Source organism: Stegostoma tigrinum, chromosome 11 (assembly GCF_030684315.1).
Source record: "Stegostoma tigrinum isolate sSteTig4 chromosome 11, sSteTig4.hap1, whole genome shotgun sequence".
Lineage (NCBI taxonomy): Eukaryota > Metazoa > Chordata > Chondrichthyes > Orectolobiformes > Stegostomatidae > Stegostoma > Stegostoma tigrinum.
The window spans coordinates 58200574-58228261 of record NC_081364.1 but is presented as its reverse complement, the minus strand read 5'-3'; the positions used below and the strand labels follow the sequence as shown (position 1 = coordinate 58228261).

Sequence of the window (27688 nt, the reverse complement as noted above, 5' to 3'; positions counted from 1 at the left end):
ATCCCCGTCTCTTTGACCTGTCTGTGTCCTCCCCACCCATCTTGCCTCTTTCCATCTTCTTTCCACTTCCCCCTGTCTCCCTATTTATTTCAGAACCCCCCCCTCCCCTCCTCCTTTTCTGAAGAGGGGTCTAGACCTGAAATGTCAGCTTTCCTGCTCCTCTGATGCTGCTTGGCCTGCTGTGTTCATCCAGCTCTACACCTTGTTATCTCAGGTCAGCCATTTGTTGGATCCGGCTTTCTGTGTATTAAGTGTTTTGTTTTTGTAAGTTGTGTGCTGAAAATGCAAGCTGGCAGTGTGCGTGTGTGTGAAACTGGACAGTGCACAGGCTTAACCAAGCAGATTGAAGATAAGTCAAATTAAACAGTGCAAGGAGTGAGAAGGAAATGTATATTTGAGCAGACGAATCCGCAGTCAAATCGAGTGCAGAAAGAACGTGAAAGAAAGATTTGATAGAGAAAGAAAATGTTTGTATTTTAGACTGATTTAAATTGCGAGCAACAATTAATTTCAGAAGGAATGAGACTCGCACTTGTAAGAGTTTCCAGTGACACAAAGGCGAACTGGTGGTAACTAACAGAGGTTGTGCATTGTTGAAGGGATGCTGGCACCTCACGAGCATAAAACCCGATCGGATTAAGCACTTGAGCTCATTGTTTTGACAGAGGATCTTGGGCCACAATCAGCAGAGAGGAGGAAGTTTCCTTTACTCTGTTTAATGGGTACTTGGTTTGAATGATAATTTTTTTTTGGGAAATAAAAGTCCAGTATGCTATGATCTGACGCAATCTCAGTTAATGAAACAGGTTAAACAGTAATCACTTGCAAGAAAGGAAATTTGGTTTGAAAATATGATAATGAATGACTGCTGCATGGGATTTTACTCATGTTATTCATCTGATTCAACAGGTAAAGCAACAATTTGAAATTGGAGACCAATTATTTAAAAATGCAGATTCTTCCAAAGTGACTTGTAGCTTTGGGAATTTTAGTTAATGGACGCAAATGGAGATCGGAGCAGTACATTCAAAATTGATATGCCCGCTAAAAAAAATATTGTCACATAGAACACTAGTTTTCTTTAAATTAAGTTTGAGACTTGAAACATTAATCCTTTGTCAATAGATAACCTGCTGGATTCTTAGAACAGTCTTTGTTTCTTATTTTTAAAATTCATAATGAGCTCATGATTGTTTTGAATTGTTCTCTCAATGTATATTATCTAATTAACTGTTTCAGCCAAATTTTTTGGTCAGCAATGTATCTGTTTGTTTGTTTTTTTTTGTTGAGGTTTGAGGCATAAGTATCGGTCAGGATACCAGGCTGGAAAACCTCTGCTTTTCGAGATAGTGTTGTGACATGCTTATTTTTAAACCATTTGAGAGGGCAGATGAGGCCTCGATTTAAAGTCCTTTCCCAAAGACAGAGCCTCTGACAGTGCAACATTCCCTTAGTCTTGCACTGGAATATTAGCATAGATTCTCTGCTCAAACCCTGAAGTGGAATTTGAACCCACAGCTTTCTGGCTCAAATGTGGTGTGCTACCAACAGAGTTGACACCTAGGTATGCATGTAAATCATTCTATCTGACCTACAATACATTTTGAGATGATTTCTGAAAAGGTAGTACATGTATGGACACATTTCAAACTGTCTTTTGATTATGTTTCTTTCCAACTTTCTTTTCTCTCTCGTGAAGTTTCATGGCCAGCTCTTTCCCTGTTTTGACTCCAAGCCTCCGTATAATCTCTTCCATCTTTTTATCTCTCCCACGGTCACCTCTTCCCATCAAAGAACATAATGAGCAGATACAAGAAATGACATAAAGATGCAGTCACATTTGCTATTGGGTTGTTGAACAGTATGAGATGCTCTTTGCATCCTGAATCTTGTCATGAAATCTTCTAATTGTCTGAACAGACGGATTAGAAATTTGACATTTAGGCAAATGTTGTGTCATTGTGAAAGATTCTGACCTCGATTAAAGAAGAGTAAAATTTCCTTTACCTAAACAAAGCAAATTGAGAAAAGGAGTATCATACCTTGGCCTACTTTCACAAACTAATAATGTGGCGTTTCTTATTGCCACATCTTCTAGTGGAATCAGTTTGACACGTTTTGCCACTGTTGCTGTCTTCCCCTCTTGTGTGAAAACTGTGGCCAAATAATTTTGCGTAACATTCTTTGGCATTAACTTAGCGGCTATATTTTATAAGGTTAGCACTTTGAAACTATCTGGGTGTAGTTTGACCACTGCTATTCAGACATATGTACAAAAGGGAAATGGAATGGACAAGCTTTGATGATGGGATACCAGAGGAACAGAAGATTATGAAAAGACTAGAGATCAAATTGTTACAGCACACTGAAGCATCACAGTAATTTGGAACCAAAGTCAAAATATTTAGCTGAATAAAGAAACATGCACATCGATATTGCACCTTTAACAACCTCAGGATTTTCCAAGTGCTTTACAGCCAATGAAGGACATTTGAAGTGCTCTGCCATGGTCGGTGCAGACACACCTTATTACTTTAGTCAGTACTTTTATTTGTAAAATAATAGCATTGAACGCAAACGGGTTTCCAGAATTGGATTACAAACAGTATTATGAGTACATTCTGAAAGCCTAATTTAGAACGGTCATTGGTTAGTATGTCTTGTACCTGTTTGTGGCATTCACACATCTCACTCTTTTATGCTGGTCCAACACCAGAAGACTATGGAGCATCGATATCTCATTCAGGACAAAAGGGAAGGTTGTAACTCGGCCACTGGCAACTTCCTACAGTATCCCCACAGTCTCCCTCATCCAAACTGTTCTGGGTACCTCAAGCGTTAGCCACTGGCCATGAGATTAAAATTGGATCCAGGGACTTTCCTGCCCAAGGACCCGGTGGATCTATCAGAAACGTTAGTAATCAGTCAACCTGCAAACTAAGCTCTGAAACTGGCTGCAAGTCATCAAGAAGCTGATGTGCTAAACCTGCCCTTGTTTCAAAGTTCACATGAGACCCAACCTCTTAGATTTTAGCTCCATGAAACCTCTCAATCAGTTGGGAACCCTTCACTTTACTGTACTTCCCCTTCAACTTTAAATCACCAAATATGTTCAAGAACTCAGGCCTGTCACCTGAAAGATTGGAACTTATTAATGAGAGACTGAGTTAGCTGTCATTCATGACGGAGCACATTCTTTATTTGTTTCTAATTTATTTGTGTGTGTGTAAGTAACCAAGGGTATGATGAAGGGTTATTTTGAAGTAAACCAATAATCCTCTTTTGTTTAAAACTCATGAAAGCTTGCTGCTAAATTACGTAATCCGAATACATTTGGAGATCTGCATCTTTTCTGTACCAACCAAATTACTTATGAGCAAAAAAACACATACATTCTGTCTGTGATGGATAACCTCTGTTGTCATAGAAATATAGAAAATAGGAAAAGAGTAGAACATTCAGTGACACCCTCATCCCATCAATGAATAAATGAGAGCACTTTGAATCTGCTCCATCATTCAGATGATTCAGTACCCTATGTCTGTGTCTAACTTTGTCATGAAAACATTCAATGTTTTGGCCTCAGTTGCTTTCTGTGGCAGAAAATTCCACAGACTTGCCAATCTCTGGGTGAAGAAGTTTCTCTTCATATCAGTCCTAAATGGCCTATCCCTACGATTTTGGTTGTGGCCCCTGGCTCTGGACTCCCCAGTCATCAAGAGCCACTTCTTGCTTTTACCCTGTCTGGTCCTCTTAGAATTTTAGACCCTTCTGGTGTAGATGCCTGCTATCATTCCTCTAAACTTCAATGAGGAACCGATCTTGTCTGTATTCATACATCAGTCATTCTCTCACAGCCACCAGTGGGTAATTTTCACTGCATACCCCACATAGCCAGAACGTCCTTTCTCAGGCAAGGCGACAAAACTGCACACAATACTGCAGGCTTGGTCTCGGAAAGACTACAGCAAAGCCCCCCTGTTTCTCTGCTTGAATCCCCTCGCAATGAGGGCCAATATACCATTTGCCTTACTCACTGCCTGCTGCGTCTGCAATACTTTTTTACTGCATGAGGTCATGCTGGTCTTGTTGCATCTCTCCCTTCTCCAGTCTACTGCCATTCAGACAATCTGCCTTGTTTTTGCTACCCAAGTGGATAACATCACATTTATCCCCATTGATCTTCATCTGCCATACGTTTGGCCACTCACTTAATTTGTCCCAAATCACGCTGAAGCATCTCTGATCCTCTCATCATTCGCCCTCCCACCCAGCTTTGATCACCTGCGAGTTGAGAGATGTTGCATTTAGTGTCATCATGAATATACATTGTGAATAGCTAGGATCCAAGCACAGCTTCTTGCAGTATCCCACTTGTCACTGGCTGCCATTTGGAAAAAGACTCATTTATTCCTACTTAGAGAACTGTTTGGCAGGACAGGAAACTATCTAGGTCAGTAAACTATTCCCAATCCCATAACCTTTAATGTTGCATTCTAATCGCTTATGTGGAACCTCAGCACAAGTCTTCTAAAAGTCAAAGTAAACCACATACATTGGTTTTGTCTTAACAACTCAGCTAGCTACATCATTGAAATTCCAGTCAATTTGTCAAGCATGATTTCATTTGCCTAAATCTCTGCTGACTCCATCTAATTCTGTCACTGTTTTACAATTGCACTGCTAATGAATCTTTCATTATGGACTCTAGCATTTCCCTTCTACTTCTGTCAGGCTAGCCAGACTATAAAGTTCCTGTTTTGCTATCTACTTCCTTTATTAAAAAGTGGACTTAGATTAGCTACTGTCCAATCTCTTGGAGCAGTTTAAGGGTTGATTGAATCTGAGAAGATGACCACCAATGCACCCTCTATTTCTAAGGCCAATTCCTGATGTATTCTGGGATGTGGATTACCAGGCCCTGAGGATTTATCAGCCTTCAACCCCATCAATTTTGCTAACAACATTTCTGAAGAAGGGTCCCAGCCCGAAACATCAGCTTTCCTGCTCCTCTGCCTGGCCTGCTGTGTTCCTCCAGCTCCACACTGTTATTTCTTTACAAATACTGACAGCTCTTGGTTCCTCCCCTTCACCAACATTTTTGGGATGTTGTTTGTATCCTCCTTTGTGAAGACAGAACAAAATATCTATTTAATTGGCTTTCTATTTCTTTGTTCCCCATTAGAACATTTTCCTTGTTTCTGATGGTAAGGGACCTACATTTGTCTTTGCTAATCTTTTTCTCTTCACATGCTGATAAAAGCTTTTACAATCAGTTTGTATGTTTCTTACTCTCCTGTTCTATTTTCCCATTTGAGTTAATTCCCTTGCCCTCCTTTGAAATGGCACCGTATTGTATCTTTTGATGTTTCATCTGAAAGTTGCACCTTCAACAGTGCAGTGCTCCCTCAGTAAACCTTGTTTAGGTACTCAAAGTTCTGATGCAGGAGTTGAACGCACAACTTTCTGATTCAGAGACAAGTGTGAACAACAGAGCTGCAGCTGGCATTGTAATGCCTTCACTGAGTGAAAAGGTGGTTGCAGAGCATTATTCCTAGGCAAAATAAACTTTTGATAATGTAGATTCCAGTAAGAAATGCAATTATAATTGCAAGGCAGCCGCTACCAAGCAGTCTTGCAAAAAGAGACAACGAAAATGCTCGGCCTGCTTAGTTCCATTCGATGAGAACCAGGTTGCCAGAACTGCACCTCCTGAGTAAACTGTATAGGAGCAGAGGCTGGGATTGAAGGAACCACTTCAAATACTACTTAAAGCCAAATCTGCAACCAGTCGCCTCAATGTTGAGTTTGTGCGCTTCTCAATTTCTTTTGCATCTTAAGTTTTGATAAACTCTGGCTAAACTTATTGGCAGAACCAGAGAGTAAAAAACCATTTACAGTATAAGCCAACCTAATGCACCTTGTGGCAATTAACCATACTCACTTTTTTGTTTTATACAACTTGGTATTTGCTTATGGAGTAACCAGAGGGTTGACTGGGAACTGTGTACATGACCCACAGAAAGTTAAATGATTGACTTGAAACTCAAACATTTGACCATGCGGTTTTCTCCAAACTGTTCAGTATCATAACTTAAATTTAAGCTGTTCCAAAGTCAATTTTCAATGTGGATTTGTTTTTCCTCCTTCATGTGGACAGCACAGATGCACAGAAATTCACCTACAAACACAGCACGCATGTTTGAGAGAATACAGTGCACAAGTACGAGACAGCCTTTTGTGTTATCTTGATCTCCTGCTGCATTTGTGTCAAACAGGCCATAGGTAGTCAGCCTGTTTTACATAGGACTACACGTGTGATAATCAGCAGAAGCAACATGTTATAGGCAATGCGAAGTAGACTGTTAACCTCCAGATCGGATCAGATAGCTCTGCAATTCCTTCACATGGCAGTCCCATCAAAGAAGGTGGTCGGAACACGTTAGGAAGCAACCTGTATGGTGCTATAGGCTTGCCATTAAATACCTGTGGAAACCTGATTGTTTCGGGTGAAGAAATGAGTTGGGCAAGAAAAAGAGTCAACTAAGCCATTAAATGTGAGCAATAAATTACTTTTTGGGAGCAGAGTAAATTTGAAATTTGTGACGATCAGACCAAGAAGCAGCCCGGTGAAACTGACACAGCTAAGAATCGGAGATAATGGGAACTGCAGATGCTGGAGAATCCAAGATAACAAAGTGTGGAGCTGGATGAACACAGCAGGCCAAGCAGCATCTCAGGAGCACAAAAGCTGACGTTTTGGGCCTAGACCCTTCTTCAGAGAGGGGGATGGGGAGAGGGTTCTGAAATAAATAGGGAGGGGGGGAGGCGGACCAAAGATGGATAGAGGAGAAGGTAGGTGGAGAGGAGAGTATAGGTGGGGACGCAGGGAGGGGATAGCTCAGTCCAGGGAGGAAAGGGAGGTCAAGGAGGTGGGATGAGGTTAGTAGGTGAGAAATGGAGGTGCAGCTTGAGGTGGGAGGAGGGGATAGGTGAGAGGAAGAACAGGTTAAGGAGGTGGGGACGAGCTGGGCTGGTTTTGGGATGCAGTTAGGGGAGGGGACGAGCTGGGCTGGTTTTTGGGATGCAGTGCGGGGAGGAGACGAGCTGGGCTGGCAGTGGGTGCCAAGAAACACATGGAATGCAAGTGCAACATTCTGATTGAGAATTGAGGGGACCATTGGTTCATCCAAGTGAAGACAGGGAGACAGTGACCAATATTCAAGTGGAAAGCAAAGAGCCGGTCATGAGAATTGAAGGTGTCGGGGAACTAAATGCTGGATGGAACCCTTCGTTTTGCCAAACATATAGTAAACAAGTACTTAATAAGATAGTGGGTGATTATTTTAGGGAGACGTAATTGGTCCGTTGGGACAAATTGGTTTGCATATCTTGGGCTGGGAAAATTGAAACAGGCAGTACAGATGGTTGGAGTTGCAGCTTTAGAAGTAGTGAAGGGAAGGGAAGGGGAGGAGCTTCAGAGGAACGGTGATTAGTAATTGTTCTGTTTTGTGATTTTTGCTTGTATTAATGCCAACCAGTGGTCAGGGTTCTAGTTTATTTGGTTTTCTGTGCCTACTTGCATTTGTAGACAAATAAAAATATAGGAGCTCCTTAAGTAGAATTCAAACTGAAGCAGCTAACAAAGTGACCGCGATAATACAATGAGAAAACCGCCTCAGGGGGACTTGGGATGTCAACACACGCACGCTAAATGAAAATAGAATTACCGCATCCATATTCAGAACGTAAACCTCTTCCTGAACCTGGAATGTGATCGCACTCTCGGGAGATGGACTGATTACAACACTTGTTGGGATCGATTGCCAAGAGGACACTGGAAATGCCCATTATGGTCTAAAAATGCATCTGTTTCCTGCTGATTCCCTGGCGTGTTGGGGAAACAGGTGCAGGGATCTGCCATCCTGTGGAAAGCAGCTGTCACTTGGCCCATGCAGATGGATATGGTGAACTTACCAGTGCCTGCATTAACACCTATAGGGTTTTGAAATGTTTCTGATGCCTGGATGATGGAAGCAGCTGTTAAATTTGATTCCATTTGAAAGGCTGTCCTTGCTGAAGAATCCATTTCTCTGTCAGCCCTGAAGGACTGGCAGAGGTTACGAAAATTGTTTACTTTGACAATTGAAATCCCTAGACACCGTCTGTCAGGCTAGCAACGTGCGCTTGGTGCATATACCTTTTGTGGATGGGTGTGCATTTTTCATCCTCTGATCTTTCCAAGCATCTCCAAGTTTTTGTTCCTAAATTGCTGGGCTATTACTGCCGAGACTTTGTGTGAGGATTTGCTTGCGCAGTAAATTAGCTTGGGAAATGTGAGGGGGGAAATTGCATGAGACAGTTGCAAATACGCAGGACGGGACCACCATTAGTGAATGCACCCTTGAAATTCAGGTGTGAGTTTGTATGTCTGAAAATGCAGATGCTTTATCACAAGGCCTGATTCCACAGTTTGTCCTATTAAGTAATAGGAAGACAAATAATATCGTTTTCTATTGCCCACAAAGGACTCTTTTATACTTTCCCACAATTCAAACCCTTTTGTTGACTGCATGCACTGGTTAAACAAACATTAGTGTCCTCTTCAACTCCAAACTAGGATTCGGTTTCAAATATCTTGTGCATCAGCAAAACCACTTCCTTCCATCTCTTCGACATCACCAACCTCCACCTTCCCTTTCCCTCACTGCTGCCAACAGCCCTTAATCATGCTTCTGTAGCCCCAAGCCGCTCCATAGTCTCCCAGATTCTACCTTTCAACAAGCTCCAACTTGTCCACATTTCAGCATTGTCTTCCAGTCCCAACTCTGTCTTGCAAACTCCACATTGTGTGTTGAATATAAAAACATTACCTACAAATATCTGCTTCTGCTACCTTAACTGTGGAACCTTCTCCAGCCTGACATTATCTCTTTTCCTGTCTTCAGTTTTCTGACTCTCGCCTCCTGTGCATCTCTACTCCACTTGTTCAATTGTTGTTGCCATAGCCTTAAGCCCCAACCCTTCACTACTCCGGTTCTTTAAGAAACTTCTGACAGCCCTTTTTGTAAAAACAGAACTGTTAAAGCGCCATAAGATGTGTGTTCCTGAAGCATTCAATAAAACGTATGTGGGTGTTTTCCTCTGTCAAATGTTGAGTATTAATGCTGCAATGACAGTTAGATGCGGGTTATTCTGTTATATTTTCAACATCAGCAATCTGTAGATTTTTATGCCCAACCAAGGGAGATCTTGCTAGTGCACATTGATTCCTTCATGAGGATGGATACTGTTTCACAGATCTTATGCTTTCTCCACTTTTTGGTTTTTGAGAGAAATTTGAGTGGTAAACACATTTACTGGTTTTGCCCATCTTACTCTGGTTAGCTCATCTCTCTAGCTCATATGAGTCAAACCAGTTAAATTTACTTCAATTGATGGTGCTTATTGCATGTTATTCTTAATGAGTATTTGAAGGGCATGATCATTTAAGTGTCTTGAGCTCACTTTGGATTTCAGCAGCTTTTGTCCGGTGAGATTCTTGACTTTGTGATATTGTTACTCACTGACTTTCTCACAAGCATGTTCTGTGTCTGCAGCAATGTGTTTTTTTTTAGCTAGCTCCCTCTTTTCCGCCGACACCACTCTTAAAAGTTGGCAGTATATCATATGCTCGTACCCCTGCACCTTTTTTACGATTGTTCCTGCAGTCAATTTAGAGATAATTCTTCTTCCCTCTTTCACTTCCAGTTAATTTTGCTGGGGCAACACATGTTCAGTCTACAGCTTCATTTAAAAACTGAAACAACTGTGGATGCTGTTCTGAGGAAGAGTCACCGGACCTGAAACGTTAACGCTGATTTTTTTTTTCTTCACAGATACTGCCAGACCCGCTGAGCTTTTCCAGCGGGTTCTGTTTATTTTTTGCTGCAGCTTCATTTCGTTAGTTAGCCTTCCAAACACGGGGACCTGGACCTTATCCATGACATTTCTTAATCCCAGATCACATGATCAGTCTTAGAGTGTTGTTTTCTAAGAGTGGCCCTTCTATTTCCACTGTTATCTGGGGTAACTTACCTGTCGTGGTTGTAATGAGGTCAGCCAGTTGGCCCTCATAGAATATGAGTTCCCTGATTTGGGTTGATCTGGTCTAATCAGGAAGCCCTGGCTGATGGTTAAAAACAGGAGTGTCAGAGATTTTGGCACTCTGATAGCTGATTCAGAGGCAGTACTGGAGTCATGAACTGTTCATGTGTAAATAAAGGGTGACTTGACTGGAAACCAGCCTCTGTTGGATCACTTTTTTTATTATTTTTTATCACGTTGAGATGTGAACTGCTTCCTGCAGCTACATCGGCCATGAATCATGGAACCGACCATGCTTTAAATTGGTTAACCCTGGCTCTGAGCCATTTGGCCAATTCAATTTACATTGGGTCACCAGCTTGAATCTGCCTGTCCTTCCACAGTTGGTGCCTGACCTGCTGAATTTTCCCACTATTTTTTGTTCTTATTTCCAATTTACACTTCTGGTTGATTTGAAAGATCTCACTAGACAGCCTGTTGTTTTCACACACCTTTCTCATCCCCAAGAGTCAACTATCTTTCTGGTTCAAACCTGCTTACCTTAGACGTCTTCATTTAGTTTAGCTGTTTACACAGGAAAGGTATCTGAACAGAGCTGTTTATTATGTGGCTTTCCTTTTGGTATGTGGTCACCTTAGTTCATCTCTTTAACCCACTGCCATTGCCCAATACTGTCTACCCCTGTAAATTGTGTTCCTCTGGAGTAAGCCCTGTTTCTGCTATTCCTACTGTGCTGCACATCCCTACCACCTAGCAGCCTTAAGTTCAAGCATAAGACTGTAAACTGTAAGAAGAGAAGTAGGCCTTGCAGCCCGAGTCTGCTCCGCTATTCAATGAGATCATGTCTGATCTGATAATGTCTCACTCCACTCTCATGCCCTTTCCCCATATCCTTTGATTCTCTTTCAGATTTTAAAATAAAATCTCAACCTTGAAAATACTTAATGACCCAGCCTTAACAGCACTCTGTGGTAAAGAATTCCACAAATTCACCACCCTCAGAGAATAAATTCCACTTCATCTGTCTTGAATGGGTGATGCCTTATTCTGAGATGATGCCCACTGATCCTAGACACTCCCACAAGGGGAAACAACCTCCCCTGGGCTACCCTGCCAAGCTCCCTAAGAATCTTGTATGTTTCAATGCGGTTGCCTCTCTTCTTCCAAACCCCAATGAGTGCAGGCCCAACCAACTTGACCTCTCCTAATAAAACAGTCTCTGGATCAACCTTGCAAACTTCCTCTAAATTGCCACTATAGCCAATGTATCATCCCTCAGATGAGGGGACCAAAGCTTTCACGATATTTGAGCTGTGGACTGACGAGTGTCTTGTATAGTTTTAGCCAGACATCCCTATATTTTTACTCCCATTTGCTTTGAAATGAAGCCCAATACTTCATTTGCCTTCCTTATTACCAGCTGGTATTGTATGCTGGTCTTGTGTGACTTGTGCATGAGGACTCCCATATCCTTCTGTGTTGTAGCTTTCTCTGTTTAAAAAATATTCAACTCCTCTATTCTTGCTTGACTGCATAACCTCATATTATATTCCGTCTGCTGAGGTTTTGACTTGTTTAGCCTATGCCCCTCTGCAGGCTTTTTGTATCATCCTTTATCATTTGTCTTCCCATTCATTTTTGTGTAATCTGCAAACTTGACTCCAGTACTGACATTTTCCCAGCCACCATCAGTTCTGAGGAGGGGTCACTGGACCCGAAACGTTAACTCTGTTTTCTCCTCCACAGGTGCTGCCAGACCTGCTGAGCTTTTCCAGCAACTTTGTTTTTGGCTCCAGTACATTCAATTTCCTCACCCAAGTCATTAATATATATTGTAAATAAAAATGTCCTATTAATGCTTTCACACTTCCTTGGGATTCACTTCCTCTTTTGGTCCCTCGTGCCAGTCTGCTACTATCGTGTCTGTTTAATATTCTTGTATATCTTACTTGAGCACCACTCGTTGTCGAATGATTTGGAAAATGTGTCTATCATGCATCAAAACTATACCAGTGGTTACATTGAAATTTGAGGGTTTTTCCAAATGATAGTTCAGTGCTAAACTAAAATAAAGACTGTTAACTCTGGTAATTGGAGATCAGTGATTTTATGATAAACGGCAAAAGGCATACAAGGGAAATAGAAAGATGTTTTTAGTGCAGCATTATATTGTGCATTGCCAGAAAGGATACACAGATTCACCAATAACTTCAGAAAGAGCATTAGATAAATACTGTAGGGTAAAAATTGCAGGCCTAGAAGGAAAGTGCAGGGCAGGGAACTGGGACTAATTAAATAGTTGTTTACAAAGAGCTGGCATGGGCATGATGGTCCGAATATCTGACTCCTGTGATGCATGATTGTAATTAAGGCTATTATGTCTGGACATGATACTTTTATTTGCAATACTTAAGTAATTTGGCATTGTTGTACACACTGTCATGCAGACAGCCTGATCATACTTGTGATGTTGATAGATTCCAAATTCAGAAGCTCACGAGTTCAGATCTCCTTAGGCATTTGTACTCATCTAACCTCATTGAGTAAGAACTGCCAGACTTGCACGGATTTGTTCTCGTTCCCTGTGCAGCAGCAGAGCACCACTCAGACTGAATATCAACACTTCGTACTGCATGTTGGACTTTGACTTCTGCACATGAAAGTCAATAACCCAATGCAACAGATTTTCAAAGCAACTGTTTGGTGCTGCTTCCCAGTATTAGTCGTTTAGTCATCAACATCCGGCCTCTGAAAGTTGTTAATAGAAACTGGTGGTCAGAATTCCATCTGTCATTCTATAATGCACACGTTAGCCAACCTAGCTCCCCACTGAGTTCGATGACAAGGTGACCTTGTCACAGAACAACACCTGTGCATCACAGTGCAGGCAGCTGTTGACGTCAGTCATAGGACTTCATAGAAAACCATGATGTTGTCTCAACTATTGAAATAATCTGCAAAGGTGATCTAAATAACAAGACTATAGAGATAAACAACCAAATCCACTGGGCCCTTTCTAATCCATTTAATGGGCCAAATTTTAGTTGGCTTTTGTTTGTGTAGAACACGTACGTCTTGCATTCATGCATCCCATGGACACTTACTATCAATGGCATCACTAAAACTTTAGTATTTGCAGAATTGAAGAAAGAGAGGCCCCTTGATGGAGGCTTTTCATATTCCCATGTGTACAAAAGGTAGGAACAAACCTAGACCATGCAGCCTCTCAGCCCTGCTCTCCCAATTCTGTCAGGTCATGGCTGATCTGCACCTCAACTCCACTTTTTACCCCAAACCCTTTAATGGATGGTGTTTGCTACTGTAACCTTACAAAAATATGTTTGCCTCAGAAATTAGTAACAGGGAAGCGTACAAGTGACTTTTCTTCCCTCTTCCCCACTCGCCCTATGCCATGCTGGGCCTTTTGATTTCCTGTTGAATTTTGAATCATTGTCGTAGGCCTTCCACTTGGAAACAGTTAGACATTTCCACTGGTGATGGGTCCCAGTTTTGAGGGCACCCATCCCCAATGGAGTGACTGAAAATAAAGCGAGACTCAGCTCCTTCAAAGCTCTCTTAGTTTGCAGCCTTGTCAACCACTGTAACCTGAGAGGAGATGGTGCAAGGCTCCTTTCTTCTGAACAAGTTTTCCTGATGGATGTTCGTCCAGTAAAACAGGAAATGCTGTTACATAATTTTCACCTGGCTCAGTTGCAGTTTGAATTCTTGTGTGCTATTGGAGTGCACAATGCAGGCAAATTGTCCCCATCTTCTGGAAGGATGAGAGATTTGGAGCCACAGTTGATGATTAGAGGTGCCAGAAGGAAACTGGAAATGTAAGCAAATTCTCTCACTGAGATAGCTTTTGTGGACTTGTAAACCGGGGTGGTTTTAAATTAGATTAGGTGAGTTTCCGTTAGTCACAGAAAATTGGAAGCAGGCCAGGAAACTGAGGTGAGTAGAAGGATTTGCTAGGCCAGTCTTCCAGAATATTTCTGAAAATGATAAAACAGTGGCTAATGGATACAATATTGCAGACTGCCTTGCTCGCTCTGTTCCTCTTCTGTATAATCCTCCTATAGCAGCTTTCATTTGATCAGTGTGATTCAGCTGGTTTAGTTAATATGAAGTTTACAACGTGTACAGGATCTAAACCTCCTCTTTCAGAAAACACTTGAAGGGATTAACTCCAACTGAGACTAGATAACAGCAGAACATGATGTTGGTTAAAGGAGCTTTGTGACATCAATAGAACCACCAGATGCAAATGCTTTGGTTCCTGGACCCTCTACAAACATACCTTAGCAATCTCTTCTGAGAAATGATTCGATTTGATCTCAGCAGCTTTAAATTATGCTTTGCTGTAAATGTTCCACTACCTAAATTAAACAGAACCCTGCCTTGCCTCATTTGGATCCTGTAAATGATTGCCCTGGAGACAGAGATGGCTGGGAAATGGCAGACTGTCACTTTTTTTAGGGAAAGAGATTTTCTTTATCTGGCATATGTTTTTCACATGAGCTGAAGTTGTCCCCGGCACTTCTCTAAAGAATCATTCGTCATATTGGATCTTGATTTGAGGTGTTGATTGCCAGTTTAAGTATCGTCTGGTATTTTATCAAGTAATGTCTGAGAATTGGGAACTCCCAACAAGTCAGGAAGGGCAGTGTTCCTGACTCACAGCGACGGCTCATAGATAACTAATGCATCTGAACTAGTGAACACATCATGTGCTTGGCTGTTTGAATATTAATCAAATGTTTCCCTGTTTCATTCCTCAAAAACCAACCTCTATCCCCCAACTTACTGAAACAAAAAGCCAATCAAAAATGTTTTCAAAAAGTGGGAAAAAAAACTTGAGTGAGTAGCATGTGACTATCAGTTGGTTAGTACACTCTTTCGTTTTACGAATCATTTTTTGTTTATGACTGAATGCATTGATCTTTCCTCCAACTGAGCTGCTTTCTGCTGTTGAACTGCGAGGCTTTCAGCTTTGTGCAGTTTTATGCTTGTCACTTTGTGACCTGTTTCTAGTTTGAAACTCTGGGGGAGGCTGTGTTGGAGAAGGAGGAAAAACAATGTGGGTTTTCAGCCCCTCCTGTGCCTATAGTCGTTGACTACGGTTAACTTCACACCTTTTGATGAAGTGACTGCATCCAACTCACCTTTGGCAGTTCTGTACCTTTTGTGATGGCATCTAAAGTCTCACAGCCAGAACCAGTGAATATAGCTTTTTATTTTCAAAACGCTCATCCTTTGTATGTAGGTCATCAATAGCAAGGCAGCAGTATTCCTGAAAAAGTGCAAGCGGGCTTTCTGGTCGCCCTGCCATGTCATAAACCATACAAGGTACGGGGAGGAGAAGTTGCCATTCAGGCCATTGACAATGCGGTACTCTGTCATTCAGTTAGATCATGGTTGATCCGTCGCTTCTCAATTCCACTTCCTTTCTTTTATAACCTTTTGATTCTCTCGCTAATTTGGAAGTCTGATGATCTCACTCCTGAGTATGCTAATTGTCCCAACCTCAACACACCTCTATGGCAAAGAATTCCACAATTTCACTACGTTCTGGGAGAAGAAATTCCTCCTGGACTCTCCTTTAAAAGGGCCACTCCTTGCTTTGAGATGAGGTGCTCTGTCCCTAGACACTGAAACAGGGGAAAAAAATTTTCAGCATCCATCCTGTCAATGCCCCTGAGAATCTTTATTTTCAGTGATGCACCAAATTTCAACCCACTCAACACGGAGCGGGGTGAGAATTTGAAATCTTACCATCTTTGAACGGCCTGGTGTCAGCACCCCGCAGTCATCTGGCAAGGCAATTTTACATTTTCACAAAACTGATTTTGTCAAGGTTAGACCTGTGTACAGTTTATCAGCAGTGAGTTGGACAATGGGTAGGTGGATGACGTAAAATTCCCACGTTATGAATGTGTACTGGCAAAGAAGTTGAACAAGACACATTTTTGTTGAGCTGTGACTTTTGCTTTTCAAACAGTTATGGCAGAAATGGCATTTTACCTACCAAACTGGCCCTTCCATTTGTATAATCCCCAGAAAACTGGAGTACTGAATCTCGACAGTTACTCAGTCTGCCCTGGGTTACAGTCTACTCTCATTTAAATGTGATTCGATCTAATACATTGTTGTGGAGAATATGTACAGTTTCCCATGCCTGTGCCCCAGTTTTGTGCATTGGATCTGAATGTGCAGCGGGGAATATTGGGTGCAATTCTGCAAAGCTCTTTGTGTTTCTTTCACGTAATTGTTGGGTTACAAGCAATAAACTGGATGGGAACTGCACTGAAGAAAGCTCCTCTCTGGCAGCTTGTTTAGTAGATCAGACGAGCTGAGTGACTATGGCAGCTGCCAAGTAATCCCACGCTGTGAAGAGAAAAACAGACTGGTTAACCCGCCCCCACATCTGTAAACATATGTTGTGTTCTGGGGATTTTTCCAACTATTTTTTTTCTCTCTCTACCATGCAGAAACTCACCCAAGCCTAGAATTGTGGTGAGCCAACTTCCTCCTGTGGCTTCTCTCTCTGGTCTTTTAGCTAAGTCATCTGCTGCCGGGAAAGGGGAGGCTTGTCTGCTGGCCCTTAAACGCTGTGCCTAGGCTTGCAGGCATCGAAGAGTGGGAGGGCTCAATCAGACAGTACACAATAACATTGGTATGTAGGAGTTCAAAAGGGTGTCTGCATCTGAGTGTGCCTGTCCTGAACGTTTTAATGCTTGAAAATGAGTTTGCACATGAGCACAGCCAAATTACTGGTTTTCAGACGTTCCGGTCATATGACACATGTGTCTTTTTAACTGTCATTGTGTTTAATTTTCTTCCTGCCTGGAGGATATTTACCTGCCAGTTAAAGGCATGTGCCTTCCCATCTTTGATTGGCTTTGTGCCACAGTGACCTTCACTGTAATGGGAATGTCACCAGATTGTTCATCCAGAGACCCAGACTCGTGTTCTTGGTATCTGGGGTTCGTTGCTTTCGCAACAAATTCAGCTAATTTAATAATTCTGAAATTGGCAACCAGACTGAATCGGGATGACCATGAAACAACCATCGTTTGTTGTGAAAGCCTGTCCAGTGCCCGAACCACCTATTGAGAAGGAGATCAGCTCTCCTTACCCAGTCTAGCCTACACATGACTCTAGACCTACAGCAGTGTGGTTGACTCTTAACTGCCCTCTGAAATGGCCCTAGCAAGCAACCCAGTTTCTAGTCACATCCACATCCTGTGAAAGAGTAAATGGTTTATCTTTCGTAGTACCCTGGAGACTGCATTCTACCACTTTGAGTTAAAGTTTGACATTAGATTAATGTGCCATTTTGCTTATCTACCCACCATCATACATAATGGTAGTCAACTTGATTTGGTTAGAGTCTTCACTCATGACCCAAACAGTTAATCTGTAAACAACTAAATCATGAGTAAATGCCATGTGAATGGAGGACCCGTACTGACTGTTCAATGCAGATATGTCACTATCTGCTCCAGTGTTGTAGTTTCTGCTTTATAGGTCATGCAATTGCAAATTCTAAAATGTCTTATCTAGCAACTCAGTTGCGTTCGTGTCTCTGAATTGTGCGCAACACTGTACTCATTCTTCTCGAGCAGAATACTGCCTCTGCTGGAAGTCTGAAATATAATGAGAAAATGCTGGAAAAAGCCATCAGGTAAAGCAGAGTCACCATAAATATTTCAAGCTGAAATGGGAACTGTTGGAACCGGAGATCAACTCCTTTCTGAGCAAGTCGAGAGTCTGAGAAAATGGTGTCAGGGAAGAATAATGGGGAGAGATCAGTGAGAGCGGAGAGCAGTTCAGACAGGAGTGATGGTGGAGCAAATGGAACAGGTACAGAAACAAAAGAAGGCTCCAGAGGTGGTGAACATTTTTCAAGCATGTCCCAGAGAAAATGGAAGCAGCGGTTAAGCTCTCAAGTTGAAAACTCAGTTCTTCAGCCTCTCTCACATCTCCAATTCTGACTACCCAAAGGTTTATCGCAGTTTCTTTCTCCACAGATGCTGCCTGATGCGCTGAGCATTTCCAACATTTTTGTTTTAAATTTTATAAGGTCTACTCTCTGAACTTCTGGACCAGTTTTTACAGTTTAGCTTCTTATTCATGGGAAAAGACTGTGTTTTAATTTTAATAACAGTTTAAAAGTCATAATCAGTTCCACATGGCTCACTGCTCCTTCTTATTGCTGTGTCTCTCCTTGCAATCTTCATGTTGTTAATGTGCTGTTGTGAGTTCTTATGCCAGTGGCTAATGTTGGATTGGGCATTGCAACCAATTATATACTCACCTCCTGCAATCTTCATTTCAATACATTCAATACATTGCTCACCTTTCAACATAGAATGTCCCTGATTGTTATTTTGAAACGTGTTGCAAAATACTGAGGAATTTCTACTTAGCTGGACACAAGTGATAATGTTGCTGGAGACTGACACAGTTTGGGTGTTAAGATTATTCCACAATTATAATGTTTGTGAAGAGAATAACAATGAATTATATGATTATGTGAAGACCGGTTGTGAAGATTGAATTCAATCATTCTAATCATTATTGTTGCTCCTTAAATCTACCACGTTGAATGTATTGGTTTTGTGTCAGGATTGTGTGCTATGAAATTCTTTCTTGGTCCTTCTGTATTTGAATTGTTTAATAATACCACTGAACAATCAACTGTATTGTGTCAGATTGTATTCTGTCAGAAACTATTCCTTCTAAGCCACATGAAATGTTCCTGCATAATAGGGCGTTGTGTGTAGGAGAGGTCACTGGGTGACTCTGCTTGGATAGTTTACCAAAGCAGTTGTTTTGTATAATTTTGTTCCTTAACACTGGGAGCAGCCAAAATATCTGATTTTGGTTTTGTTTTAAATGAGAGGTGAGCTGTGATTTTAGTTCTGTATATTTTTGTTGTTAATGGGTTACTTATTATTGAAATTCTTTGCCAAACCTCTGACCAAATGGCTTTATCCTTTTGGAGTTACTTAAGTTGGTTCCTATTTTTGATGGGTGGATGTAGATATGAGACAGATGTTACTCCCCAGTTATATTCTACCTAATTCACAATGAGTGATGTGATTATGTTGCTTGTGGCTTTGCAGCTTTGCTATCGTGGGAATTCTGAATGAGATTTTTTCGTTAATGAACATCATTCATTTATTATCACTGTAGTTGGGCTATTGGCATTATTTTGCTCTGCTTGGTCTTTCTTTAAAATCTCCCACACTCCATCTCATGTTATCCACCCATCAATTTTTTTCTTTTTTTCTCCCTGTTTTATTTTATCTCCTTCAGTTGTTACCAGGAGATGATCAAGACTGTTTGCAATGTTTGTATCTTACTCTCTGCAACTGTATTAAGGAGCCCCTCTTGATTCCTAAACAGCTATTCTTGATCTAACCCACTCATCTGGCATTTTGTCTACTGATCTGATTGAGCGTTTACATCTGATGCACATTTCAAAAGCTGTTCTCCTTTTATTATCCACTTTCCTTAGAGCCCAGTACCTGTATTCCAGACTGCAATGTGCCGCACTAATAACTGGATTAGACTTCTTTTTTCATCCTTCTGATTGCTTTCTTTCAGACAGCCAGATTCTAACCTGAGTCAGTAGACATGCATTTTGCTGTCGCTAATTTTAACCTGAATTTCATTCAAGTATGAAACTTTGAGATTTCATCGTCAAGCTAAGGTGCTTGAAATAGTCCACTGCTTTTATCACAGTACTTCTGACCTTTCTTCCATTTCCATTTAGAACCGTAATGTTGGATTTGCCTTGTGTGTTACTCAGCCCAAAAAAAAACAAGCTGTACTCTTCAACTGTGCCTTTGTCCTGGTGATGAATGCAATGTCATCTGCCAACCTGAAATGCCACATGCCACATGCCACAACCCCCCTCCTTTGATGCAAGTACACCTCCCTGGTAACGTTTTTTTGCACTGTCCTCTCACTACCTTCTCTCCCGCAGCATTAGAAGACACCCAGCTCTCCTCTCAAACTGAATTTGGTTGGAGTGTCCATCACCAGCTCTGATAACTACTGAAGCATTTATGCAAAGCTCTTGCATTACCCACCCATGATGTATGGCTACTCCAAAGACTGTTCATGTCCTCCATGGACCATCATCCTAGACAATCTCAAAGGCTTTGGCACAGTCTATGAAATGTACCACAGCTGGGCCTCCTCATGTTCAATTTCTCTGTGAGATTTCTGAGCACAACCCCAGTGTACTTTTCAGGAATGAAACCCTTCAAACTGCCCTTTGGACTTTTGTCATGACACAGGGACTGATTTCTTGCCTGATGATGCCAGGTAGCATTATAGATGCATGACTGATGTGACTTTTTATGGCAGTGTGGATATATTTTTGAGGGTGTCTTGGCTATTGAAAGTATCTCCAATATAGTGCACTCACCACTCCATTGACTTATCATCTATATTTTATTGATCATTTTTTTCACCACCTCAACTGTTGTTTCACCTCCTACATTCAGTGTGTCTACAGGTATCTGATCTTGTCCTATGGCCCTTCTACTTTTCATACTCAAGATTTTCTTAAGTAAGCTCCATTGAAAGGATCTTGTCATGAGCGGCATCGATTGTAAAGGCCATAACTTTGTGGTTTCCTGTGTTTTTAATTGTGAATTAAAATGGGAGGTGTAAGTATTCTTGCAAAGTTGCAAAGATAGGGATGTTTAATTGCAAAAGAACTGGCATCGGAGTATGTGCACAAAATGATATTTGGCAAGAAACAAGTAGCTGATTGATCTGTGGAGGTTGTGACCAGTCATTGATGACCAAGGCCTTGCCAACAGCTATGTCATTGGTTCCCGAGGTAGCTGACCAGCTTGTGTGTGACCAATGTAACCAGAAGGCTTTGGACCTCATGTCCTTAGCTCAGAAGAAAAGCAGTTTATTTTCCCTCAACAGTTGCTGAAAGTTGTGACTTCTAACCAATAAGTCAGATATTTTATAAGTTGTGAACCAGTGGCTCTGTACCTCGTGCAAGCAAGTGAAAGTGCTGGAGAAAAGAGATCAAGCAGCAGCAAGTTCTAGACAGCCAAAATGAATCCTGTGTACAAAGTCCATTGAACAGCCTTACCAGTTTTTCCCTCAACACAACATCAGTTTTTTGTTTTTGTTTATCTGTGCACATCTATTTGGGGGGAGTTTATAAGGAGGTTAGAGTTTGAAGGAGGACAGATATATGCCATCAGTTCATAGTCTATAGCTACAGGTAAACAACTATGTATTTGTAATAAATGGTCATTCTTGTTAAGTGCAGAAATCTGTTTTCTCCCAACATGACCGGTCATTGGGGGCATTTTGCATTCTTCAAGTCTTTAACTTTTGAGACAACATTGGTAATAATGGGGTTTGGTTTCCACTCCCCATAAAGCATAAATATTGACACAGACTTGTACAGTCAATATAACTCCATATAATTTTTAGCATTACTTTAATGTCCAGCTCTACTTCCTCCAGTCAACTTGTAACTGCTCGAACTATTGGTGACAACAGTATTATGTACGCAGCTCCGATCAAGCAGACTAGCATGTCTTCAGTCCTTTGGTGATCGTTCCCAGAATAATGGGGCTTGCCATCCCAGTGAGGAATGACGAGCAACAGCAAATTGGAGCAGGTTCACGCTACACTTGGTTCTCCTGTCAACTGAAATCAATAGATTCAATACTGTGTTATTATTATCGGGCAGCAGGGTGCTAATGCCCCTCACGACAAGCCAGAATTTGTTCTGTGTGGTGTTTTCAAGCTCCTCGATATTGTGCAAACAGCGCAAGCACAGAACGCTTTACTCAGCTCACTGAGCAGTAGGGCGGGTTGACATTGACATTTGATCTATAAGGGAGGTAGGTAATGGGGGACAGGGCAGGGAAATGGAGTTAAGGGTGCAAACAGGCCATTCTCATAGAGTGGCACAGCAGGCTGAATTGGCCAAATGACCTAGTCCTGCTGCTGTTTATGATCTTGTGTGTACATTCTGCAATACCCAGCATCTCTATGAAAAATGTGAACAATCCAGTGAGCTCCTGTTGCTCCAGGATTTTGATGATAAGAAAGCTTTTCTTCTCGACTCTTGGAAATGTAAACATGTCAGTGCCAAATACTTATCTTATTGCAAACTGCTGTTACCAGTGAGTTCCTAGGCCAAACGTTCTGACCTGGGACGCAGTGGACTGTCACGTTTTGGGATTTTATCTTGGTGTTTACCATTTTTAAAAATTAGTTTGGAAAGAAAGGTCCTTTTGAAGGTTGTTTCTTTTGAAAGAAGTATATTCATGCAGGTACTCTTAAAACTTGCTGAGACAATGCAGTTAGTAGTACATTAACCCGTCTCAGTAATCAATAACAGGTCACTCCTGTTGTGTTGCATGTTTCCCAGTCTCGAGTGCATGATGGGAATTGTCTCTATCTGTGTCGTGAGCCCAGGGGCATGGCACAGTGGTATTTTTGACTGCCCAGGGCCAGGTAACGAGAGCCCTGTGTTTCACGTTTTAGGGTTGGCCCCACCGAATTATGCATCATTCAGGCACTTCACTGGAAACTGATGGCCTGCACCAAGATCCAGGACGCAGTCGCCCCATCTACCGAAAGCTGCCAGTGCGTTAGAGACTGGGAGTTTTACTGCATGCCAAACTCCTCGCACCCCGCCTCCCCCCACCCCGCCCCCCCAACCTCCTCCCCCAGCAAGGCAGTGGCTTCTGCCAGTCTGACACCCAGGCAAGGCTTTGTATCATCCCGGGGCAACAGGACATGATGGAAGGACAGGCAAGAGGAGGCCATTGAATTGGGGCAAGAAGATTGTCTGCAAGGTCATTGGGGGGAGACTCTCAGTAGCACCCCCATCTGGATATTCAGGCTACTACGTTCAGGTAATCTCTCAAAAGGGAAGAATCCAGACGTTTTCAATTCATTAGTGGTATGTGGACATCATTGGCCGGGTCAGCGTTTATTGTCAATCCCTAGCTTCCATCGAGAAGGTGGTGGGGAGCTGCGACCTTGAATCACTGCGGTTCACTTCCAGTATCATATTAGAATATCTGCACATAGCTCATGGGGAGTGTGTCAATCCTGACATGTCAGGTGTCAATTCTTTGACCATTCAAAATGAACTTTGATTCCCCTCTCACAAGTCTGTGGCCAGCACCAACCATCCAAGTTTAAAGTCAAATGCAATTAAAAGTTTGAGGATTCTCTCAAGCGGACTCATTCATTGCAGAAGTGTTCTGTGCTTGAGTGGTCTGTTCTGTGGGAATTGCTTGGCACAAGCCATTTGTCATCTTCTGGGGCTGGCCTGCAGAAAGGGGGCCTGTGCTTATACACCTACCACTGGCATCAGGTATTAGAGAGAGGGGAGGGTAAAAAGGTGATGCAAGACTTCACACTCCACCCTTAAGCACCATTGCCAACTTATTCAGGTGTCAAGCAGACATGCGCCCAGAGGTGAACTTCAAAGGGAGATTGCTGACTGCACCCCCGCCATCACTTTATGGCCCCCGCATACACCTTCACTCCCACCAGTCCTCATCCTCCTATCCAAACCAAAGCCGCTCCCATTTCAGACTTAGATGCTGCCTCCCCCATTGCATGAGCCCACAGGCAGGAATCCTGACTGTTTTCCTAGCATGCCAAGAAATGAAATCTGCCCCATAACCTCACATGCCATTTTGAATTTGCTTTTAAGTTTCACCCCGTACTGCAGGATTGCTCCTTCCCCTTGCGTGATAGCAATAAAATTATCTCTGTTTCAGGGCAGTTGCACAATATTCAGCCACTATAAACCCACAAGGGGTTAGGCGAATTGTGATCTCCTTGGCATAGTGTTACAGAGTCACTGTTCACTTTTTACTGCAGTGACGGGGGTCCACAGTTACACGAGACTGAAAAGGACGCAAGAGACCTACTAATTTCTTAATGATGGTGTGTATAACTCGCTCAAGATGTCCAGATTGCGTGCTATCATCCAGAGCTATGGCCAGTGATGGTGAAACTCCAATTTTTTTTGCATCTCACAGCTGTGCAGGCATATGTCCCATTACCGCCCGCTACTGGAGGATGAATTGGTAGAGTTTGTGGGTTGAAACTCCACCTCTTTGCCTGTGTTCTGAGTGCACTTCCTCTGGCCGTCAAGGCCTGTGGTGGGACTCTAACATGGAACTTCTGGTTCAGAGTGTAGAGGCACTGCTCGCTGTGCCGCAAGGCATCCTTAATTCAAGTCTAAGGGCACGGAAATGATACATCCTGTACGTGGGCAGAATATTTTAACTTGCGTAGAGAATCCTCTTCCTGATGTTTCCTCAGAAGTCAGATTACCAGAATGTAGTCTAACCTAATGTCTGCTGTTGCTCAACTGATATAATTTGCGCGTTTGAATTTGTCTGGCGTATTACGTGGGAACATATAATATGACGATGAGTCCTGATGTGAACTGTAATCAAATAACAATGACACGATCCAAATGCCTGCATCCATTCATTCTTCTCCCTCTGTCCTCCTCTGAACTCCTCTCTCTCCTTTCTCTTGGCCCTTTCTCTCATGTGGAGAAATTACAGCCTGTAAGAATTAGTCGATGCAAGTCATTGAAAGATTCAGTGAGTGAATCTTGAAATAATTTTTATTTGCATTGCTGCATCTCTGTACAATTTAACTGAAAACAAAGTAAGTTGCATATTGAAAAGTTTTCTGAAGATTTCAGATTTTACATCTTCTGTAATTACGCCTTATGGTTTTGACTGATTCAACTATCCTGCAGAAGATAGCACAGTGCAGGTTCCAGGTTGCTGGCTTTTCCAAGTTGCTTTTCGAAAAAGAAACATTTACAGGTCACTGGATGTCAACAGTGGCTATTGTCTGAATGTGTCGTAGGTTCTGTTTTCCGTTCATATTCCTGATTATCTAATCTGTGAACTCTGTGCAGGTTTGTATTAGGAATAGGAACTTGTTTCTAAATCCACCTTTCAGGATGTAACTGAAGCTAGTATTTATTGTCCAGGCATAGCTGTCCTTGACGAGTTGATGGTAGTGAGCTAGCCACTTGAACTGCTGCAGTCCATGCAGTGAAGTTGCTCCCCACAGTGCTGTTTATGAGGGAGTCGCCCAGCTTTGATCCAGCAGCGATTTCGGTTCACATCGGATCGGTGTGTGACTAGGTGGTGAAGCCCACACCCTCCTGTGGGGTTAAGGTCACTGGTGTGCGAGAGGAAAAAAATCTCCTTGCATTACACTTTGCAGAGTCTGCATGCTGTGAATGTAAAGACTTTGCTGGAGAGTGCTGGCGTGCCCAGCCTATTGTTAAAGCACCAGAAGTTAAATGTTGGTTAGATAATGCCCAGGCAAATATTTTTCTCGTCAGAATTTTACTCTAGTGCGCTCATCATAAAAATTCAACAGCATCAATTACTTGTTCCCCGTGTGTGTGTACGGGCCTATGTGATGCAGTGGGAGTGTCCCTACCTCTGAGCCAGGTTGTCTGCGTTCGAGTCCAACCTGCTCTGGAGGTATTCGACAATATGTCTGCCCAGATTGATTAAATTAACTATATGAAGTACACAGCCAGTCAAGTGTTCACCCTGTTAGCCCTTACTTAACGTGGAATCATTACCAGTTCCCTATCCCCACTTAGTTGTGGGCATCCCTGCCACACCCTATTAGATGATGATAAATTCCTCTACCTTTGTGCAATAGCAATGAGAAACAAAACAAAAAAAAACATGATGCCAGCGTATTATATTCTCGCTCCTGTTCACATTAGTTTTCCATTAATTCAGTATTTCAAACGAGTTCTTAAAGTTACCTCCTTTCTTTATAAAATAGTCTTAACGGCTGACTACTTCCATCCACCCATTTCAGTTTGGAGATTTCGCTGTTCTCCAGCGTCTGTTTTAACCCGACAATATCGATCCTTGGGTGTTTCTCATTCACGTGTTTTGCTGAGTACATTATCCTGTAATGACCTCTTGTTGATGGAACACTCAGTGGGGATTGCTGTTGCATACCTTATTAGAATTTCTCCCAGTATTTTCACTAAGAACAACAATGTGTACCACCTCACCAAGAGGGAGAGTTTCTGCTGCTAAGATATTTTTACTGCTGTCCTGATCTTTTTAGCTTCCTATGCTAAAGGGCAACATTAACTTCCTTCTGCCAAAAGCAAAATTATAATATCACGTGCACTTGAGAACCCATCAGAGATTTGCATAAGAAGCATCACTTGAAACAAGTTTGATATTCCTGGCATCTCCTAGTGATGGAAATTTCTAAACACACTGCTCTCTTTTCGATTTTTCTCGTTTAAAAAAAGTATTTTATTCTCCAAAATAATATCTTCCACCTTGGGATTTTTCCTCAGCATTCTCAACTCATGAACTTGGCTGGCATCTGGTGTCATTTTGGGTACCCAGCCTATTCAGCTAGTCCTGGCAATTCACCCATTTCAGTTTTGGAAGCCAGTGCATTTTCCTGTGAGGTGCTGTTTTGAAGTAGGGTTAACATTTACAAAATACAATAACTGATACAAAGCAAAAGTCCATCTGTTCTAGTTGTTTGCTCATATCGTATAGTTAATTGTCCAAGAAGACAGATTTCCAATTACAAAGTCTGCCTTATGCCTATTCATGACCATGTTTTCAAATCCACCGCTCCCATCCCACAAAAAGTCATCAACCTGCATCACAAGGATGCCTGAAAGCTGCTCCCATTGGTGCCAGTAAGCAGCAGCAGGTCTGCTTTCAACTGGAGATAGTCCAAATTTTTTTTAAAAACAAGGATCAAACCCTGGAGGTATCATATCCATCTACCATCCAGAGCATCTCCACTTCATTTGCATAAAGAAGGGCCCCGACCCAAAACGTCAGCTTTCCCACTCCTCTGGTGCTGCCTGGCCTGCTGTGTTCCTCCAGCTTCACACTCTGTTATCTCTGACTCCAGCATCGGCAGTTCTTACTATCTCCACTGCATTAAGTGCCCCTTTTTAGGAGAGTAAAGAAATACTTCCCTCTTTGAGCCGATCTCTTGAGAAATGCAGCTGTAGTTTCAACTGATCTACGTTTCCAAGTATTTGTTGCTAACAAACGATGAGATTCTACAAAATCATGTTTCCTACTGTGGGCGATATCTTATCCGAGACCCCTGTTATTTTTCCTTTCGAAGCTAAGCCTCGTTTTAGTCTTAAAGGCCCCATCAAGAGGCATCTTTTCTGTGCCTATTCAGCTATGCGATTGGGCTGATTGTCCCCCATCTTGCACCTCTTTGTAACCAAAATGCTCTCCCAGGTTTGCATTTTGTGTTGTTTGGCATCGTGTATTAACTTGCCTTCCAGTTTGCATATGGTCACTGAGGCTCCCTGAAGAACAGGCTTGTCTTTCTGGTGACATTCCTGGCCTGTGCTATATTCCTTGATCTCATTCAGCAACACTCACTGTCTCCCCACCTGTCTCTCTCTGGAGCAATCTACTAACTTCCCGATTAGTAGGATTCCTTTCAACAGTTGGTGAGGTCTTCCTAGAGACATCTTTGCTCCCAGAGCCATTGTGAGCCTGCACTGTGTTTTCTTGCC

At 42.2% G+C, this 27688-nt stretch overlaps 1 protein-coding gene across 1 annotated transcript in view; it reads left to right on the top strand.

Moving 5' to 3' along the window:
• The window catches only part of itpr1b (inositol 1,4,5-trisphosphate receptor, type 1b), a 178920-nt gene that overhangs the window by 128021 nt on the left and 23211 nt on the right, over positions 1-27688 (top strand). The window lies entirely within an intron of this gene.